Source organism: Bombyx mori, chromosome 6, assembly GCF_030269925.1.
Source record: "Bombyx mori chromosome 6, ASM3026992v2".
NCBI classification, from domain to species: Eukaryota; Metazoa; Arthropoda; class Insecta; order Lepidoptera; family Bombycidae; genus Bombyx; species Bombyx mori.
The window spans coordinates 5,432,446-5,455,022 of NC_085112.1; the positions used below are offsets into that span (position 1 = coordinate 5,432,446).

General features: G+C 35.0%; 2 long non-coding RNA genes and 1 other non-coding gene across 3 annotated transcripts; 1 reads left to right on the plus strand and 2 right to left on the minus strand.

Annotated features, from left to right (window-relative positions):
* The first annotated feature begins 160 nt into the window (after window positions 1-160).
* Window positions 161-20,817, plus strand: LOC134199040 (uncharacterized). The gene is made up of 3 exons (XR_009973368.1): window positions 161-247; window positions 618-673; window positions 20,718-20,817. It is a non-coding gene; the product is annotated as an uncharacterized LOC134199040 (long non-coding RNA).
* Window positions 849-8,238, minus strand: LOC134199041 (uncharacterized). Its single transcript, XR_009973369.1, has 3 exons — window positions 8,208-8,238; window positions 8,023-8,068; window positions 849-2,652 (listed from the first exon to the last, which is right to left on the minus strand). It is a non-coding gene; the product is annotated as an uncharacterized LOC134199041 (long non-coding RNA).
* Mir10 (microRNA mir-10) lies at window positions 1,567-1,650 on the minus strand. Its single transcript, NR_107237.1, has one exon. It is a non-coding gene; the product is annotated as a microRNA mir-10 (primary transcript).
* Window positions 20,818-22,577: the final 1,760 nt, after the last annotated feature.

Consider the following 22,577-nt stretch of genomic DNA (forward strand, 5'->3'; position numbering starts at 1 on the left):
AATTACGGCTTATACCTACTCATGTTTGTTTTCTACATTCTACAATTTTAATCATTTACAATTATCTACTTCTGTAACGAAATAAGATATTATAATATATAGTATATAATTAAAACAACGCCGAGGGTATGAAACTTATAAAAATTGACGTGATCTTGTATTTCTTTTGATACTTAAATGCTTCTTGAGCCTAGTAATTATTTATTTGAATGGAAATTAGTTGATATTTATAGACAAATTCGAAGAGGTAATTGTTACATGAAATATATATAACATATAGGTATAGAGAGAATTCGCAATCTTCCCTTACTTAGCCTTAGTAAATGTTTTTATATTTGTTCAATCAGGTCTCATTTTATTGATCGTGTCACATGTTTAGGTACTGAAGCTAGTTATTTTTGTGTCATAGAACTCTAATGTGATAATATATTTGTGAACTCTCATCAAAGTGGCTGTTAATTTTGGGATTTGACTTAGGTTTCATGTAGAAATAGAAAATTTTTCCTGTCATGTTAGTATGTAGGTAACGGACTATAAAATTAAATGTGCCTCTTCAATGTACCTAAGTAACTGCAAAGACATATATGGTCTATCTTAAAACTGTTTTTCAATTACAGTTGATTTGGCGAATTTGAAATGATTAAGAAAACTGTTTGCCACTGTTAACTTAAAGGTAAGTTTGAGTTAACTTAAAGGTAATGAACAAACATTTTTGAGTTTTTCCATAAGTCAAATCAGATAACTCAATGTGATTTTTAATTCTATTATTTTTCTTTAAAAAGGTTTCTCTAAAGGTTTTTAAATAAAAAGACAATTCGTTTTAAGCCTACGAAAATAAAACTAGATACTCATTCTGTTTCATTTATTTATTTTAAATTCCAATATACACTTATATCTTACACATAAACACAAAACAAAATAACTTAAACACAGCACATTTATAGAATGGTCCAATAATATATATAAAATATTATATTTAGATTACTAATACATTAATATTAGTAGTATGTAACTTAAAATAATTCGTTTATACTGGACTCATAGGTAATTGTGAAACTCCATAAATGATTGTAAAGAATATTTTCCAAGCATTAAAAACATTATTACAAACATAACCTATTTGTTTTATTTAATTTTAAATATAACTTTGACTCTTATAAAGCTTAAATAGAATCAAACTGAAACAGTTGCATTGTATTATATAATTTGCAAATAACGAAGATTCATTTTACATAATAATATATTACATAATACATAATAATATTTGTTTAAACAAAAAATCAATTTTTTTGTTCTCTTTTATTTTTCAAACAATTCGTATTTTTCATTAGCGGAGACATTAATAGAGAAACACAATCTTCATTCGTATTAATAAAATGCGAACTTTCACATCACACAACTACACACAATACACAATAACCTGATTCTCCTAGAAACAAACCAACCCTAAATCAATCATACGTGTTGAGATTGGAATCAATGCGTCTCCTTTTTAAATCGCACTTATATTCTGTTTGAATCCAGATTTCCTTGGACGTTCGTCATATAGATTTGAATGTTGCAGTGCGTGCACCACACAAACCTCTCTAGAACCGAATTTGTCGCCTCACTTCAAACAAATTCGGATCTACAGGGTAGATGTAGGGCACTAATAATGATGCCCGGTGGACACCGAAAACCTTCAGGCTGCGTTAAGATGATTCTGAAATTAAAAATATTAAAATATTATTACAATTTCAATAAGTTTGAACTGGTAGATCTTCTTATAAGCCACCGCCCCGGCCATTTCTTCTACTAATACAAAACAGAGTTAAAACTCGCAAAAATTTAGGTAACATTTACATAATTTTAATAATTTGTATTGTGTTCAGTATTAGGGGTAGATGTTACAAGGTTCTTATTTTTTAGATAAAGTTTAACTTAAAAAACCAATTAAATAGTCGTTATATAGGCGTGCTTTGAAATAAATCACCAAGTAACATTCTGATTAGATATTAATATAATTTGTAGGCAGACAGCTATTAGTGATATGCACGGCGCACGGCGCACGGCGCATACCTACCTACTTAGCGATTAAATTCCCGAGATAACTTAAGTTATTTGTGAATCCTTTGTCTCGTGCACAGCGAACGCTGGTTATTTCGTATTGTTTTATGTTAATTTTCAATGTCACTAAGCTAGAATTCTCCGACTTAGAACTCATGTCTCAAAATGGGTGGCGTAATTCACCTTGTTGATGTCTATGGGACCCGGCCACTTAACACCAGATAGGCCGTGAGCTAGTCCATCAACTTTAACAATTAAAAGATCGATAATTTTAAACACAAATTTTAAAAGAGTCCAGCCACTCCCAAATGACAAAGAAACTAATTCTGTTACTAGCTACTTCCAATATTGCAATTATGAATTTTGCGTCAATTCCGGAGCCAATTCAATTAGAAACATGACATTAAAATCTCAATTACACTGTTAATTGACTGTTCCACCAGCATTCCAATGAATACTTCGTGGCAGAAATAGGCAATAATATCATTCTATCACAAGTAAAATACGATTAAAACATAATTAGCCCAGCGGTTTAAAAAAAAATACGAAAACAAAACTTCTCTGTGTGAAATTGACGTAGTCTTCCGAAGCGCTGTCATTTGTTACCTGCAAAAATAAAATAAAAATGTATGTTAGAAATATATGAACTAAATGCGAAATGTATTCGCCATTAGAATTTGATTGGCGCATCATCACAAACACCCACAGAGTGAGCGCCGTAAAAAGCGTATAACTCCCGGGAGCTAAGTGCCCCTAATCGATCGATCATAATTACTTTGGCTTGACGTTTGAATAACATTGGAATAAGCGTTTGCGGGGCCTTACATTACGTCCACAGATGGATGACGGTAAAACTGTTCGCGACGATATTGAAAGGTATTTATTATACGTTAAGGGAAAGTGGCCTAAAAATTCCAAACCGTTGCGCGTCGCCGGAAGGAAACCGTTGTTAGCACATTGAGAAGCGCATTTTAGACAGCGTATGCTAATCAATCGAAAACAATTGTGTACTGTAAGCGCGGGTAATATAGCATCATGGTATTTTGCAAATGTTACATCACTGCGAATGAAATAGACGCGAACGTTTTTTTAGGCGTGCACCTCATAAAATTGTTCATGATTCATTATACATATATGAAGTCAGCGCTATACATAGTTACTATACGAATTAAAACTATAAAACATGATTTACGTGTTAAACATTGACGAATTTAACGATTTGTACAACAACAGCAAAAAAAAACAGCTTACGATCAAAGTCCTGTGATGCTCTGGGCGGTTAACAGTGCGAAACGTTAATAAACTAGTCTAAATTTAATTTGTTAGGTTCACTGGTCGCGTGTGACTTAGCTTCGCGTCACCACGTCTGTTCTACCCGCGAATTCGTCCCGTTGATTTGCCAACCTTGGTGTAACGAGGTCGCCATCCGGCTGGCGGCGGCGCGGCGGTGGCAAGTGGGTCAGGGGACGCGCATGCGCGCTCCGGACGCGAGCAATGAGCGCCGCCTCCACCCCGGGACCGAATGAATGACCCCCACGTTTATCGACGCCAGCTTATTGTGACCTCCCCTTCCCGGTAGCCAATCAACAATGATGTACAACTGTTCAAACACTGCAGTAGTCCTACGTTAACTGGATGTAGGTAACGAGCAGCTGTTGAACAAATCTGACGGGCGACGAGTGTTCAACCCACTAGTTGCTAAGCGAATCCGAGGATATTTGATTTCTTTTGTCTCATTTTTGTTGGTCGGATCGAGATATTTCAAAGGGTGGATGTTATGCTAAGCTAAGGTATACATTTTTGGATGCTTAAATTCGTTTTTCAATCAAATATTTTATTTGGACTGTTCATTCGGAAAAGCACTATTAAAATGTTTTATTTCATAAAGGCAAACACATTAAAATAAATAAAATATTATAGATAATAGCCTAAAGTAATATCTAACGGGTATTCTGAAACTAATTAAATGCAAACTAATGAATACAATAAAGTTTCTATTAAACAAATCCCACAAATAAAATCACATTTTGAGACAAATAAAAAAATCGGATACCTACATAATTTTTCAGTGACACGAATGAACTAGTAGAACTAAAAAATTAAAACACACAAATATGTTTAAAAAAAAAAACTCCAATTCCAACGATCAAATGCATATCAAAAAATTGATTTGATTTAATTTGCACTCTAAAAGCCTATACTGTTCCAATTCTGCTAAATAAACTTAACTCACGCACAGAATAAAAAAAAAAACAATTTTAAATAAAGAATAAATAATAAAATTCATTCTAACCTTAAAACACCCAGACGCAACATGGATAACAAAGAAACATTGTTGCGATGAAAAATTTCAAATTCACTGTCTACAACAACAAAAAAAAAAAAAAACGGTGTGGACTGAACGGATGGCGGCCGCGATCTGATTCACGTTGGGCCGGTGTATCGCTTGAAACTATTGCTGATGAAAACTATTAGTGAACTACTAATTGTACAGCAGCCTACATAGCCGGTGGTAATTGCCCCATTTACACATCACGTTAGCTAGTTCGGCGTAATTGTTGCCTGTTTACACGGGACGATATGAACGTGCCAGCAACGGGCAGCAGAAATTAGGTAATTATTCTAATGAAACGAACGCTGCGTTCGCAAGTTTCTAGAGGTGCTAAACTAATTATTTTTAAAATTCTTGCCTCGATAACGAAATCAAATCGATTGACAAGAAATCTATATATATAAAAATGAAATGCTGTTCGTTAGTCTCGCTAAAACTCAAGAACGGCTGGTCCAGAGAAGGTTTAAAGGCTAGATTAATATGAAAATCCTCGGAATTAAAAAATATAACTTTTTTTTTTTTTCTTTGTTGTGTCCCCCGTCGGACGAATTCCTTTTGTTTGTTTTAAGTTTATTTTATACAAAAGCTTAGGTCTTTTATTTATCGATTGATAGGTACTACGAAGTCTGCCGGGTCAGCTAGTACGGAATACAAATTCCTACCTACTTTATAACGTTAGGCCGTTAGGTGCTCTGAGTCAGGCGTCTTATACATAATCGAATGGAATTTTTTTCGTAGTGATTCACATTAATTAGTGCACATACCCATTTTTTTCGTTCTTGAAAACTCGATTTATAAAAAATTCTGAGAAATGATAAGTGTCGCCCTAAATTCTATGAACTGTTTATGATTGACTGACTACTTACAGTATTTTAAATTAATCGTAATTTCCGATTTATCAACTCTGAAATGGACAAGAATATGTATATTGTGTGGGAGATGTGTTACGTAAGAGCAATTTGCATTATTGCCATTGAACATTATTAGATAAGTACAAACATTTTGTTGTTGTTAAAACATTGAAATTAATAGAATATTATGTTGATATCGTGGAAGAAAATAACAACATAACTATTACAGTTACAAATAAACTACAATAGTTGTGATCAATGATCGCAATAATGAAAAATATTTCGTGACTAAAACAAAAACCAGAAATTAATCCGTAAAATTGTTTTTTTTATTATATACTCAAAATAAACAGTAATACCTATGTGTTTCAGGAAAATTTAAAAAATAAATTTTACGTCAAACAAGTGAGTAGGCTAGAACCGACAAACTGAAAAATCAGCACGTACTGGCTTCTAGAGCGTTCTTCAAAACAGCGGAATTAACTTCGACAGGAAATTTACCTTTGGTAAATAACGAGAGATTTATTTGAAAATTATATTCATACAAAGGTCCGATCAGAGTCATGTGAAAAAAATATTTTAAGTTATGATTCCACTGAGCTGCTTTTTAAATATAAAACCATTATTTTGGTATGAGGTTATGATCAAGCATCGAGCGATTAACTTACATTCGTGTAGGAGGACATATGATTGACAGATGGACTTTAGTGCAGATTATACTGACAAATTAAGATACACCAATAAACTTACAGTTTGGAAGTTACATAATTTGCTTAATTCGATTATGGAAATAGTCGATTTTAAGCGAATCTCATCCTCGTTCCTTATTTAAATTCGAGACGCATTTATTTGAATTACTCGCGTGCCTTTTCTGTCGTCACTTGAAGGTATTATAATAAAAATTTCTCCTAAAGTGCAAACAATAGTTATATAGAAGATAAACGATGCGTGAGCGCGTTGACGAACAAACATAACAAGAAGTTTTAGTTTTATTTATTTAAGATCTATTTCATTAATTTAAGGAGCTGAATCTCATGGCGAATTCTACGAAATTATTCTTGTAAGTGTTTGTGATGCTTAAATTTCTTAGTAAAATACTTATAATAGCATATTTTCGAAGCAGATTAAGTTGCAAACTTTTGTCGTTGCACCCGAGATACACCTGTAAATCTTTTTTGACATGACACGGGAATGATATGTGATGACAACATTAGTAAATTATTTTGCATTCTCTTTTTTATTTTTATTTTTTATTGCTTAGATGGGTGAACGAACTCACAGCCCACACGATGTTAAGTGGTTACAGGAGCCCATAGACATCTACAACGTAAATTCTTAATTATTCTAAAACGAACCCACCTTCACATATAATTTCTAAGGTCTCAGTATAGTTACAACGGCTACCCCACCCTTCAAACCAAAACGCATTACTGTTTCACGGCAGAAATAGGCAGGGCGGTGGTACCTACCCGTGCGGACTCGCAAGAGGTCCTACCATTAGTAAAACCGACCTAATAAGGAAACTAAAATACAATACAACGAGTAACACAGATGCTATAACTATTCAACGTTAATAAATGCCGACCCAGAACCGTGGTTAGACGAGAACAATAAAATTAACGGTAATGCATTGTGCCTCATTTAAGTTGAAATAAACAGAGCCGATTGTTAGCGATCGCCTTCGCAGGTTCAAGAGCGTCCTTCAAAAACGTAAAAGAAGAGAAAGCTGAAGTTGTACGCACGGCTCCATACAAGACGAAATGCAAAGAAATTAATTTAGAGTAATCGTTCATCGGTTGCACTAAATAGCATTTACCGCCCTATTCCGATGAATACTAATGGTTTACTCTATACTCCTATACTAATATTATAAAGAGGAAAGATTTGTTTGTTTGTTTGTATTGAATAGGCTCCGAAACTAGAGGCCGATTTGAAAAATTCTGTCACTGTTCGGAAGCTACACTATTCCCGATTATACAATATTTTTAAAAAGAATTAGGGATCCTCGCGAAAAAAGTCTCGCGACAGCATATGCCTAACTATTATAGTAATGCCGCAATAAGTGTTTTTAATTTTTAAAAATAAAACAACGTCAAATATCGTTGAAATTTTTGTTAAAGACCCGAGCGGAGCCGGAGCGTGCCGCTAGTTATTTTATAAAGTTAAACAAAACAATAATTATAGTATGAAACTAATCGATGTTAGTTGAATTTACATAACCTTTAATGTACTGCCTATTACATAATCTATACTAATATATAAATCTACAGTGGTTTTTACGGATGTTCCGTTATAACTATTGAACCATGCATCCGATTGACTTGAAACTTGGTATCCATGTAGAAAATATATGTACTTAATGGGTAGGCTAATATTTGAGTGTTGGACTCGCTAATAATAATGACAATAAATAATGTTAAATTTAGATGCCCAGCGAAGCGGGCAAGTATGTTATATGGTTATAAAACAGAAAAATGATTTCTATACATAAACGTGTGTTCTTGAATACAACTCACTCGATGATACACAAGACAATATGAATAATTTTAGAGAAAAGTGAATATCTACCTTAATGAATTTTACAAAGGACATTTATTTGAAGTCACCGTTATTTCAGACTAAAATTGTTGAAGGAAGCGTCCAATTACTGTATATAATTGAAACGGCTATCGCGCGTCAATTGCATAATGATTGTAACTACCGGATCTCGATTATATGCATGTAAAATATATCTCGTTTAGCGATTAGCACTGAATCTAAAATGTAATGAAAATCGATTGAAAAATTACTTACGCTTTGACACATCGTTTTGAGCGGCTTGCAATGTCGCAGACGGCATCTGAAATGATATTTAGACAATTTAATACCAACTAATTATTATTATTATAAGTATTATATGAATCCATCCGTTTAAATATAAAACAAGAAACATCACAATTGAGAAATCGTCACAAATAAATCCGACTGTGGAAACCGACCTTGTTCATCCTGCCTCAAACGCGCTAAACTGGCGTGGACTTGACAATCCCGCCAAACATGGCTGCCGCTCGTGTGGGAAGCGGAAATACACGAATTACCACGAGCCAGAAAGGATAGAAGAATCTAAGCAAGTATTCGCGTGGGAAAGGGATAGATGATAAGTCCTGGCCGCTCGAACTTTTAGACGGAGATAACCGTATGCAATTTGACGGGCGAGTGAAAGGATAAGAATCTTGTCAAAACGGTTTTTAGGGTGGAGCTGTCTGGACTTTCGGGTCGGTGAGACGCGCAGATGGCAACAAAAAGGGACCAGTCGGGATTCGGGACTAAAATTTGGGAATAAATTGAACGACATTTTTGCCACATTGCCTCAAGGGCGAGTCGGAAAAAAATAGTGCACAGATATTTGTTGCTGCTTTTTAAATCAAACCGAGCTGGGTTAGCTTCTGTGATTTGTCGCGCATAACCTACCCGAATAAGTTTTATAATCAGTTCTGTACGTTTCTAAAAATTCTTATTCTAATTTCGTATTCATGCGAATTGTGTGTAAAAAAAACTAGTTTGGCATAACAGAATTAGGTGTATTCGAGTCACGGGGTCAGTGACTCAGGATTTATTGCTAGCATCCTGTCTCTTTATTAAACCTCATATTTTTTTCGAACAAAAGTTCGTCGACCATATTCGTCTTCCGCTTTCATTTAGACATTGGTAGCCCGTGCTATTATTATGTTGTACCAACTGCATGTAGTACTACAAGTTTTTAGAAATGATTTCGACTTTCATTTAGTGTAGATTTGAGAAACAAATTTCAATGTTCTAACTTTTGGACAAGAACTTAACTTCATCATCAGCATCTGTTTTTTTATTGCTTAGATGGGTGGAAAAGCTCACGGTCCACCTGGTGTTAAGTGGTTACTGGAGCCCATAGACATCTACAACGTAAATGGCACCTCCCACCTCTTGACATGAGTTCAAAGGTCTCTGTTTTTACAGTAAAACGGCTGCATGTATACGGTATATGTATACATGCTGCTTAAGCAAGTAACTTTAAGATAACTCACAATTTCAAATGATTCAAATTCACCATACTCTTTTTCTACGCAAGGTTTGTGGTATAAAACTATGAATATAAATGTAACAATAATTTATTCGGATTTTGGCACAAGTTACTGACGGCCAAAGTAAATTATAATCGCATTACTAGCAAAAGTCAAAGTCACTACAGCAGTGATTAATGATACGCAAAGTTATTCTATAAAAATACATAAAAGCTGCTTTAATTTTTTTAATGACAAAAATTGTCTCACAAATATACACATAGTAGATAGTACCGGTGATTATAACATTCTGAGTCCGCGTAGCGAACCATTTTCCGCTGCTCAACAATTAATGATCTCGGTTAGTACATTGTACCAATACAATGAGACTTAAATCTGTTTTCATCTATGAAGACTATTACTGGTGGTAGGACGTCTTGTGAGTCCGCATGGGTACCTACCACCACTAAGCCTATTTCTGCAGTAATACGTTTCGGTTTGAAGGACGGGGCAGCCGTTGTACTGTTAAAAGTGAGACCTTACAACTCATGTCTCAAGGTGCGTGACAGCATTTATGTTATAGATGTCTATGGGCTCCGGTAACTACTTAACACCAGGTGGGATGTGAGCTCGTCCACCTATTTATACAATTAAAAAAAAAGATCTCAATTGTTTTTGCGATCATCATTTTAAAAACATGTAAAAACTAAAACTATCATTTTTAATAACTAAAAATTACCATATATTCGGCTACAGACGAGATAAGACAGACGATTATTATCATAACCTGGTTTAAACTGAAATTTACTCTCGAAGATAAAAGATTACCTCGACGGAAGCTGCCGTAGGTTTTGTTTGAGTTTATATTATAATATCGTATCTGAAGAGATTAGGCTGTATATTGTTTGTCACCTGCTGTTAAAAGAGCTGATAAATCTTTATTTAACTTAGATAAGGTCAGTTTAGATTAACTCGTGAGCACGGGTTTTTTTGTGAATTCATATAAGCTAGTTCACATAGTTTTAATTACTTTGAAAATAACAGCAATATTTTATACAATAAATAAATAAAATGCATACAGTATAAAATTACGTGGAATTTTTAATGGGACCTCGAATATGATCTTTTGATGACTTCAATATACCTACGTGTAGGTGTAGGTAATTAATTAAAAATAGTGCATCTATATTCGCACTGATTTAATTATAAATATACCATTCGAATTAATAATTTATGTAAATAGCGTCAACTGGTTCTAATTTTATTATCATCGATAGAAATTACTAATTGATTCTTAACGTTTCAAATTTAAACGCTATCTAAGTCCTTGAACATTTTACAACGGTATGTTTCTTCTTTATAAGACTGATCACATGAAAATTCGAACGTTATTTTAGAGGTTGTAAAACTCGAACTAGAAATGAATTACAATGACTTAGGAGGGAAGGAGCACGCGATTTTCCTGAATATATTATTTATTAACGGACTTGTTTATGAAGTTTCCAAGTTTTAACGGCAGTGAATATAAGTTGAGGTAATAAAAATACATTAGATCGAATATAAGTTTGTCACGCGAGTGCTTCTTCGGGGAAGTCGTGTTGGGACCTACTTAGGAATTAGCAGGTGTTTTGAAAAACAGATGTGACTTTTAAAGCTAATTAAGATATTTTAAATGGACTTTGTACAGAAATTCGAGTAGAACTTTGAAAATATTGACGTAGAACATTTATGTTATAGGTTATAATGTTTGTTTACTATATTATTTTGATCGTCTTGTCGAGTTGCACTTTCTAGAAACATTTCGCAGAGCTACCTTAGTAGCGTTACGTTCAAAAAAGAGAGATGAATTATGTATGTATGATAATGACTATACTTGATACCTTAGAACTTATATCTCAAGGTGGGTGGCGCATTTACGTCGTAAATGTCTATGGGCTCCAGTAACAACTTAACACCAGGTGGGCTGTGAGCTCGTCCACTCATCTAGCAATAAAAAAAAAAATTTTTTTTATCAAATGAATAGATTTGCTAAGAATCCTCATATAGAAACGATTCTTAGTACATTCGATTGATATAATCACCAGTAATCATGTTTTCGTATCATTTTGGTAATAACGCCATACCGAATTCAGAATATTAAAAAATCACTAAGGAACGGCAATAATACCTAAAATCCACAACCTCATTTGCTCCATTTTTCTTTTTACTATAAATTTTAAGAGTAATGCATGTTTCACTTGCTTGACAAAACCTCCTACATCAGTTTTTCCAATTTTAATTATCACAGAAGCATATCGTTCCAATTGTCGTTTGTAAATGGATAATAATTATTTAAAAAGTTATTTTTGAAGTTATCGTAAGACTGATTAATAAAATGGTGGATGTAGGTCCTTGTTCAAGCAAAGTGATTATATCCCTCAGGCAGATACCAATTTTCTTCAGTTGACATTTGTTTGACAGCTAACTTTTACCATAAAGGAATAACATCGTATATCCACGTATGAGTAGTTAGTGTTGGTACAATATGCCCTATATTGTAAGACCGTATGTGTCGGTACCACAAACTTCTCCCTTTTTCTGCTGCGAAACATTCACGCAAACTTCGGCTTGAAGCGTTGAAACGGCCAACAATATAGTTCAGATTTGAGATAACACCTTAATGTAGACATTGACGTTAAAGCTTTTATGTCTATGGGTTATGGTAATCACTTGACCCTACTACTCAAATTCTATCTATGCAAAAAAAAACAACTTTCATGTATGTAAACTAAAAACGTAACGACTACACATAACTAATATAATCAATTCGTACGTTGAATCTTATTTATTATCGGCGCGTTTTATTGAATGCAAATGTTTTTTTTTTATACTAGTAAACAAGATGAGTATATCCTCTACATTTCATAAATATTCTATTCGCATCGACATATAAATGTATATGCAATAGCTCAACGAAGGACATCTTTTATCTAGATGACGTAATATTTGTGGTGACTACTTAGTTTGAGTAAAATTGAATTTACTTTGTAGATAGCCTGGGCTTACCACGAGAATAATCAAGAGTCCAGCTAAATCTCGCTAAAATCTAGCTAAATCAAATCAGAAGTTGAAGAATGCGCCAGAAGAATGCGCCATTATTATTACTGATCACTCTATAAAGGCACTAGAGTTTTTTTGTTATGATAGAATATTCCAGAATTTAATATAGGACTGCTGACTCGTCGGTCGAAGAAAGAGGGTAGTTTTTATAAATTCCTGGTATTATTTTTATTTTCCGGCTACAATAACCGAACCGAACGTTAAATAATTAAATTACATTTGTCCTAATAGAAGGCACTTTAATTATAAATTTTCCTATGGAAATTTTATGCTTTATAAGTTATCTAGAAATTAGGTATTCGACAGAGATAGATCGAGAGAGAGAGAGAGATCTTTAGTGGCATATTAAATATTTTTCGTCATCCGTCTTTGCGAAATTTGTGAACCGAGAGCCGTTTTATAAACTGGTTTAGGCGTATAGGTACATTTCTTTGTTTTAGGTTTAACAAAATCTCCTTATTGCTGCACGTAGTAAAATGTATATTAAATATTTGCTTGTGATATCATTTGATAATATAAATTATAGGAGAATCAAAACAGGTTTTGTGATCTATTATTTATTGAGACATAATGTTTTATTGAAACTGTTGTCGTTAATTGATATTAGGTGAGTTTCTTCACCTTAAACATCATGAATTTGTTTGGGTTCGCAGAGTAACTTGCCCGAAGTACTATCTTATTAAAAAGTATCATTTTTTCTTTTCCCTAGACCCGGTATTTATCAAACGTCATACGTTATTCAAGATGGGTCCAGTTAAGAATATTATGTCCAATCTTCGAAGACTTCATTAAGTTAGACGGCGCATACATTATTCACGTTATGAACAATTCTGATGACTCGAATCTCATGATGCCATGTCGTAAGACGCCAAGAACGAAGGATTCCAGTCACGTCCGAACATTCGCTAGACTTGTATGCGTAGAAAATGTTCGTGTGTAATGGAAATACACCTTTCAATATAAATGACGGTTGGTTTCCGGAACATAGGTATGTACGGGACGGTGTTCTCTTAAAGGGCATTTGTACGAAGCTAATTGTAATAATTGGAATATTTTTACTATATAATAAGGTTTGTTTTTGTTTAGTTATATTAGCGGATCTACAGGCGGTGGTTATTTTTCTATTATTTTTGGAATACACGATTTTACGTCTCTCTTAGTGTTGAGAGTTTTAAGACCCTATGAACGAACGCGAAAATCGCATCTCATTTTGAGACATTACATCCGAGTTTCAAGATAACGCGTAATTTAGGTCAGAACTCATGATTGCTTGGCAGAAATAGAGAGGGTAGATTTAATTATTTTGATATCGCCAAACACAATCTATTATCTTTATAACGCTGTAATATTTTAAGCATATTACGTGCTTAAAGGTAATCTTTATTTATAGGCCCCAGAGTGCATGTCATAGCTCGTTTCATTAGAAAATAATGAATAAATAATTGCTTTTAAAAACTAAGCTCCGTTGTTCTAAGTGGTAATGTTATGCTATATATTATCCATGTATCGTCATTAGCAATGTGTCTGCGAAATTTTAGATGATGCGAACCGAAGGCGTGTGAAAATTTTATAATAAATTCCATTAAATACATTATATGTATATATAACAATCGAAGCAAAATGTCAAGAGATTTGTATAGAAGCTTGTATTTAAAACATACATATAATATATCAAATGGAATAAGGTTACAATGTTAAGTTATGGCCCAATAAGCAAAATGATTTCTTTTAATGATTTATTTACGTAGAAAATGTGAATTTTGCTAAACCTTTTATATTTTTTGCCCTTGGGTGAACTGAATTTGGAAATAAAACCAATCATAGCGAAACCAGTTCGACTTCATTTCAATTTACTTCTGACACGTGGAAAAACGATTTACCTTGATTTAAGAAGAAATACAATTTTCTTCCGGGCCTGTCCCAAAAAATTTCCAAATAATTCAAATAATCGAGGATTGTTTAGCAAATTCATGTTATTATAATAATTAATGTATTTCCCTTGTTGTCAATAAATGCTAGAATACATGTTATTGTAATTGTAGAATACGTTATACAAGACTTACAAATGACACGTCAATGAAATGATACTAAATCTTAAAATGAAGGTATTCTTTATCAAAATTTCATGTATTATAAGTTTATGATTTGGAGAGCCATATATACCGCTGGGTAGATATTTGTATTAGCATTCAAATAATTCATATCCTTTTGTTATTTTTCTCTGAACTACCCGCGTAATCATATCAAAAAGACTGACGTAGAGAAAACGATTAAAAACACCTTAATGAAAAGGGCTCAGGAGATAACGTGTATTTGTCAAACCTCGCCGTTGAGAAGGGGAGACAGAAAGGTCAAACCTTTTTGAAAGTACGCATTAACATGCATAAAACGAGAAATCAGAATATTATCGCAGCGGCACGAGGCTTCGCACATGCGCGCCCCACAGGTCGATATCGATTCGCGTCCCGCGCAGACTCCACGCAACCCCGATAACGTAAATAATACAATAAAAATAATACAATCCCACTCGATTTGAATGTCTCCCACTCAGGGTTGGAGTCCTGATGGAGTGTTACGGCCGGTCCCTTGGTACAAAAGCGATTCTATTGCGATCGTGTACGAATTTTTACGAGGGCAGTGTAATTGATGGAACAACTTCGAGGCGGGTGCCGTGTCAATATTGACGAAGCAAATTCTAGATTAGACGTGTCGACCATGGATCAGCTTTGTTAACCAATGATAGCTTTTGCTTCGTCACTGAAACAACATGTTTCACGAGGTTTCTTTGGGAGGAAAGGGCCATTTTTATAGCTCTTGGGCTGTTGTGATCTTGACCCACCTTTTATTGCTCTAACCGTATGGACGAGGTCATCTGGTTTTAGTAGTTAATAGCCCGTAGGAGTAACGTGGATGTCATCATACATCCTAAAACTATGAGTCCTTCAAACATCCGGCATCTTATCCTACAGGTCGCGACCTCACAATATTTCGTGTTTTGTTTTAAAAACGATATGTATTCAAATTTGATATTAAAGTCTACGAATTATTTATGGGGTTTGAATATTTAATTATGCAAATATGCAACGGAAACGCAATGTATGTAACAAGCGATGTGAATACATTAAAATTATTACAACAAACAGAATTTTACTTATTTTGTGTTGCTTTCCGTTTCCTGGTTGACAGCTTGATTTATACTAGATCTCTATGACTTAGTTAACATTATTATTAACTAAGTAATCCAGTACCGTTCTCCGCATAATTTAAAAAAAAATCTTGTTCAGGTATTTTATGATACTGAACTGAAATATTTTTAACACGTTAAATGATAAACTAGTTGCCCGGAACTGCCATTTGTTCATTTTGCGACTATAAAATTAAATATCCTTTATTTATCTTCTATCCTGCTCTAAGGGTGAGTAAAAATTAATGTAATCAATGTTTTTTCTTTGTTCAATGTTACTCCGTACTAAATTTTAATTTCGGTTCAGTTATTTGGCAGTCAGTTGCTTCGCATTTGTTATAGATATTGGTATGGACTAAGGGACAATTCCAATTACACATGTTCTGGTAGGTTAGTTCATGGACTCAACCTGAGAGAGTTTGCTAACACTGGCCCTAACAAGAGCAGTGCTTCTTAGAATCTACCATCGCATCGGAATCTCAACCCAGTGAGAAGATCGAAGAAGAAGATAATGGGTAATACGGATTAGTGCTTGTAACAAAGGTGGCGTTATTAGTTCTAGCTTTCACAGTGTTTTGTCTCTTTCGATCGTATTGGTAATTGACTGTCAATGCAAAAGACAACACTGTTGGCAGCATGTGAACTAGGTATGTAGTATAACTATGCGAACTTGATACTTACTACAATACAATATTTTTTAATGGGAATAATTATTGCAGATAGCTGTTACGTAATTGCGAAGTCACAATACTATACCATAATATATATTTTCGATAACAGATATAACTCACTATCTCTTTTCTTTGTTTGGTCTATAATTCTATGTTTGGTCTTATTATAAATATAGATACAATAAAATTATTAAATTGAATATAAATTGTCTTTTGGCGAATGATACTAATATTCCGGTATACCATACCAATGATTTCTATCAACCTAAATTGGATATTGTATTATAAAACCTAGTATATTATTCACATGCGATTGCTATTTCAAGATCAATTCTAGATTTATGAGCACCAAACATGACCGGGTGTATATTCACGATTCAATACCATTTCAAGTAGGTAATTTATACTGATTTTATGATTAACGTGATGTGTTCAGTTGAAGTTTAACATTCTATGACTTATTTATTAAGGTGTTAATATAACTCGAAGGCTAAGATATTTCGAACCGCACCTACATTGGTAGGTACTTGTAGGTAGGTATTTCGGTAGGCAGTGGCTTGGCTCTGCCCCTGGCATTGCTCAAGTCCATGGGCGACGGTAACCACTCACCATCAGGTGGGCCGTATGCCCGTCTGCCTACAAGGACAATAAAAAAAAACCATCCATATATATATAGACGATTTTTTTAACTAATTAAACACGCAATCAAGGTGTTTTGATCCTTCTATCCTCAGGCATGAGGTTGTAGGTCATAAATGTATTATGATATCGTTATCCAATACTTTACATTTTAAATCTGGACCTATGAGCGCTTCGCCGAAGACCTAGCTGAGATGGTGAGTAGATGTATAAATACATAGGTAAAGGCAAAAGTTTTAAACAACGTCCGATTTTCTCTTCAATTTGACTACTTATGTACTTCTTTGTTGAATTGGTTTTGACGAGCTTATTTATAAGTAGTAGATAGTATTATGAATAAAGTAATTTCGGAAGTAGTCACTTTTTTTTATATGTCGGTAACGAATCAAAAGTGAAAATTTAATACCGAAAATTGATATATTGCTTAAGTTCATAGTAATGTTTATTCCCGATCCTGCCGACCGAATTGTAAACAGTCGACGTCGCCCAAAAGGGCTCAGACTGTAAATTAACTCACAGACACAGCCCACTGAGTTTCTTGCCCGATCTTCCCAGTGGGTCGCGTTTCCGATCCGGTGGTAGATTCTGCGAAGCACTGCCCTTGCTAGGGTAAGTGTTAGCAACGTCATCAGGTTTGAGCCCCGTGAGCTCACCTACTTGTTAAGGCTACGCTGAAATGCTCTCTCAAGACCATCAGCTTAGGTAGGAAACAAAAAAATATCAAAAAACGTGGTCATTGGCCAAGGTTAGTACTATTTCAATTGCAACCCTCTTGGTTGTAACGTAGTTCCTTAAAGATAGTCTAAAACGTAATAAACGCGATTTTGCTTCGGTTTCATCCAAAAAACAATGTTTAAGATTAAAATGAGGTTTTCATTAATCAAGCTACAAGTACTCGTATAACAAATTAGAATATTTAATTAATTCAGAACTCACCCGGTGAAGCGGCCGCGAGGGGTGCCGGAGGCGAAATGGCTCCGATACAAACGTTACTCCCCCTCAGCACTCGAACACCCCTGAGTAAACACAGCGTACTTTATTAAAATTAGGTATTATTACTATGTACGCCGAAATGGAATTTGTTTAATGCTAATTTCAAAATGCATTTATGTTGTATATTTACAGTAGACAGTGAGAAATATGTTGACATAATGTTGATGAGTAAGTAGTACATAGATGAATGGGCATTGTCCTTAATTTTTAATTGAAAATCTATTTAAGGATACAATGCAATCACCTAGATTACAGAAAATCACATAATGTTGATGAGTAAGTAGTACATAGTTGAATGGGCCTTGTCCTTTTTTTTTTAAATCTATTTAAAGGTTCAGGTTAGGGGATTACAGAAAATTATTTTTTAATGAAAAAGAATCTAGAATTAACAATATTTTTAATCAAATATGTTTGACCTTTGTTTGCCGTTAAAATATGTTGTCATGATAGCCTTTATTGAAACGGATAGTTATAGCCTATATTTTCATTTACTTTGTATACGATTCATATGGTCGTTTTTTTATGATTCATTAATAGTCTCAAATCATTTTTCTCATTTCAACTCAAATCATTAGGGCAGTCATGGCTTGAAGATTGCTTTGAGAGATATTGGACTTAGTGTGTGGAAAAAAACCACAATATTTATTAAATGAGTGGATGACATTAACGAAAAGAGTACCACGTCACGAGTTAGACATTTTTTGAGATTCAACGACTCCTCTTTATTTATACCAGTAAAGACTTTTTTGGACTTTTAGGTGAACGCAATCACGGTCCATCTGGTGTCAAGTGGTTATCCGAGCCTATACATATTACAACGAGAATGCCGGCACCAGTCTTGAGACTAGACGCCGAATTTTCCATTCATTTCGTTGCTTCAAACTGAAAATTATGACTGCTTAGCGGCATAAATAGGCAGAATGGTAGTATCTAGCCAAGCTTACAACGGCCTCCCACCAGGAAATGCCAGTTGACAACCGTAGTACGCTAATCCCTTTTATGACACCCACGGAACAGAACAGGTGCTCTTCTAAACCTACACATACACAGTCTAACAACTTAACATCTACAATAGAGAAGTAAATAAAGACTTCGATTTTCGCAGCCGCAAACATAATTAAAAGTAGGTATTTTAATGGTTTAATGTTAGTTCGTTCTGTGTAATGAAAGGTAGAGATCAAGAAATCTTTTTGACGTGACAAAGTCTTATAATTCGATGGAGCCGGCTGCACGCACGAAAAATCATGACTCATGCGGCGCTATCTCGCTCTGAGGCGTTCCATTTAAGGCTTGAAGTGCAAGCGAGAGTGCGCACCGAGCGACAAAGAGGCACAATCTGTCACTGTGACATCTGTCTCTCTCCTACTTGAGTGAACGATGCATCCGCGTGGACAGCTGCTATACAATAATAACATTTACATGTTTTCGTCAAGTATGAAGTTCAGTTAAAAGTGAATGTGGTGTCAATTGTCCATACAAAATGTCTATCAAACAAATAAAATTAAAATTTTCTTTTGAAAAATGAAACCATTCCTTCAGTATTTTCTTATGACGTTGTCACGTTCAACTATCGTCAGTAAACCGACTTTACAGACAACCGATTTTGTTTGTACAAAAATAGACGGTAATCAGTCAGCACAAGAGTTTTTGAAGTGAAAACTTCTTTAGAATCGTTGTGATTTAAAACCGGATGCAACGGAAAAAACGACAGGTAAGAGACACAAATACAAAAATGTGTAGGATGAAGCCAGCAAAGAATGAGACAGAAATATACATACTATTTAATACAGCGCCATCTGTGAGATTTTTTAATACTAACGTGTGTATGAAAGCTCTTGTAGTGAATTTTAATTTAGGATTATACGTGAAATTAAAATATCAATTCACAGAGGGCGCTACCTTACAATTATTTACTAATGACAAAATTTTACATATACTTAAGACGTTTAGGATAATTGTATTTTAATTTTGGAAGGTTTCACTTCTACCACGTGTGAATTGCACACATTTTGTTTTTTTTTTTACGAATGACACTTTAGTCGTCCGTTACCACAAAAACTGTAAAGTATTGGTAACGTCGGAAATCATATGATGACAATGTAACGAGAGATAAAACCATAAAAGTAGTTTTAGAATACTTTTATGACGCTATAAGAATTGATCCGGCAACGCCGGATATCTCTTTTCAAATAAATACGACATTGTGTTCGCTGGTTCTTGATTTTACATACCGACACGGATCTACAAATCGTATGGTGGTGGTTAGATCGGAGAGTGTAAGACGCCTCTTTATCCCTGGAACATGCAACTTGTACAACAAACAAATTTAAAGCGGACGAAACTGCGAGGCACGACTAGTTTATAGCGACATACTTTTAATGGTGGTAGGACCTTTTGAGAGCCCACGCGGGTAGGTACCACCACCCTGCCTATTTCTGCCGTGAAGCAGTAATGCGTTGAGACCTTGGAACTCATATCTCAAGGTGGGTGACGCATTTACGTTGAGATATAAGTTTTAAGATCTCAGTATAGTTACAACGGCTGCCCTACCCTTCAAACCGAAACGCATTACTGCTTCACGGCAGAAATAGGCAGGGCGGTGGTACCTACCCGTGCGGACTCACAAGAGGTCCTGCCACCAGTAATTATGCAAATTATAATTTTGCGGGTTTGATTTCTATTACACGATGTTATTCCTTCACCGTGGAAGTCAATCGTGAACATTTGTTAAGTACGTATTTCATTTAAAAAATTGGTACCCGCCTGCGGGATTCGAACACCGGTGCATCGCTAGATACGAATGCACCGGACGTCTTATTCTTTAGGCCACGACGACTTCAAATACAATATTTATCGGATAAGCAGACTGTAATTTGTTTGTTGCAGCCCGAGCGCCTCCGAAGGACACCTAACACCTCAAGGGCAGCTGCTTTGCGAATGTATCCACTACCGGAACGCAATCGCGACCCGCTGAGAAGATCCGGCGAGAAACTCAGCGGGCTAATGTATGGATTAGGTTGCAAGTCGAACTCATTGCCGAGTTCGACGAGTGCGATTACCAATCTTAAATACACAAATTTACTGTGCGTTTTATATTAAGTACATTTGATGGCCTCTTCGTTGTAGTCAATATGTTTCTAAAAATATACATCCCGTACTGGGTACACACTTATCAAAGTATGTTATTCGTGTTCAATTAAGAGAGAGAGAGAGAGAGAGAGAGAGAGATATGTTTATGTGATTCCACTAATTCACTGTTTCGTTTTGTTTTCCAGTCGTCTTCGGAAGTCATGTGAGTCTTTGGATGTCACCTACTACGGTCTCGCAGGTTTCAAGTAATTTATCAAGCCCTCCTAGCTGTTCTCATTGGGGGACCAGCGAATTCCGTCGCCGTCGGCAACAGATAACCAGCTACAAGATTTTCCACCACAACCGATCTATCAAAATGACCAGGATATCGTCGATCGCCAATGTTCAAAGCAGGCAAAGTTAGGCATTTCATTGGCTTCATTTATAATTGCAGTTTTTACTTAATCTTTGGTAGACTATGGGACTCTATTCCAAATGCCCGAGGACCGGTGAGCTCACGGGCTCAACCTGACAGAGTAACACTGGCCTTAGCAAGAGCATAAATTAAAATAGATAATTAGACGATTCACGGTATAATAACTGGGCTTGGTGAACATTAGTAATTCCAGGGGCCAAAACCGCTTGCTTCCACTAAGGTCTCTCTGATACCCGTGCTTGATGATGAAGGTGTCAACACCGAGATGCATGCCAGAGCTAGATCGCATGTAGATATTGACTTTATTTAGTAAGAATGAATCCTAATTCGACATGCAAAGAGTCGATTTTCGCATTTAAATTTTTTCGGTTTACATAAATAAAGCGTTACAAAGAACTGTGCCATCATTAAAGTGTATTATGCACACATAAAAGTGAAACGCGCGTAAGTCGCCTATTGACAGTGAACATTGCAACATTTAGCTTGTACGGTTAACAGTGACGTAACGAAGACTCGATCGTTGAGCTAAGACTCTTGCACGCTTATTTCTTACGACTATTTCAATAATATTCTTCAAATATTTTGAATTTAAAATATCATAAATTAAAATATCTAATATTTAGGCAGTTTCTATGTTAATAATTTTAAGCTGTTGCATAGATTTTATCGCGGGCCTTGAGCGCGGTGACCGAATTAAGAAATTCCGTAACGAAAACAACCTAACACCGTATTAGGCGGAGACCATGTAGCTCGCGTTCAACACATTCACACGTTGCGCTTGTGTAGTGTTTGTGAATAAGCGCGCGGCGTGACGTCGCACTGCATGCGCATCATGAAAAGTCTGCCCATCTCTCTCTCGCGCGGTCTAGTTTATGAGTGTGAAGGGGACAGTTAATGTTTTGCTTTAGCTAATGTTTAAAAATATAGCGTGGTCTTTTTTTATTATTATTGTTTTAATATTAAATTATTATTGTCTAATTATAATTGCATAAGTTGATAAAAAATGCTATGCAATAGCTTTACCGTGACAGTCCCCAAGTGCCACACGTGTTTTTTTATTAAAGAACCGTTTTTGATGTTCTTTTTTCGAATTTTAAAATTTTCTACAACCTTTTATATGTTCCCTAAATAAAGAAATATATAATACATACTAAATTTAAAAAAAATACAATGATGTTTTCAATTGAATTCTCGTTCTAATGTATTAAGGCTGTAGGCATAGAAGTAGTATGCTATAGGAA